The following is a 452-nucleotide window of genomic DNA, read 5'->3' as shown; positions in this document are numbered from 1 at the left end:
CTCTCATACGATCACATGACTTGTTTAAGGTCATTTAATTGCATAAAATTTAATTATTTATTTTTTTATTAATTAATTATTTCCTTTTTTCGCAATATGCTACTAAGGGCAATAAATCAATACGGTATGTTATTGAAAAGACTTGCAGTTTATGATTTACACTGGACACAATCGATGGCCCTCAAATCAACTATATTTATTTAATTATTTATATTTTTGACTATCTACTATAATATTTTTTTGACCGTTGCACCAACCCATATATACCTTAACATTAACTCTGTGTCGATCTATGTAGTCTATCATCTACCCAACGCATGAGAAGACATCAATTATATTTAAGGTCTATGAAAGAGGTCTAACAGTAACAAAATTTTAATATCATATTTTTACAACGATAATAAAGTACATATCAAATCATATCCAATAATAATATCTCACTTTCTTTTTTG

The sequence above is a fragment of the Capsicum annuum genome, chromosome 9 (genome assembly GCF_002878395.1).
Source record: "Capsicum annuum cultivar UCD-10X-F1 chromosome 9, UCD10Xv1.1, whole genome shotgun sequence".
Lineage (NCBI taxonomy): Eukaryota > Viridiplantae > Streptophyta > Magnoliopsida > Solanales > Solanaceae > Capsicum > Capsicum annuum.
Note: the sequence above shows the minus strand (reverse complement) of the source record.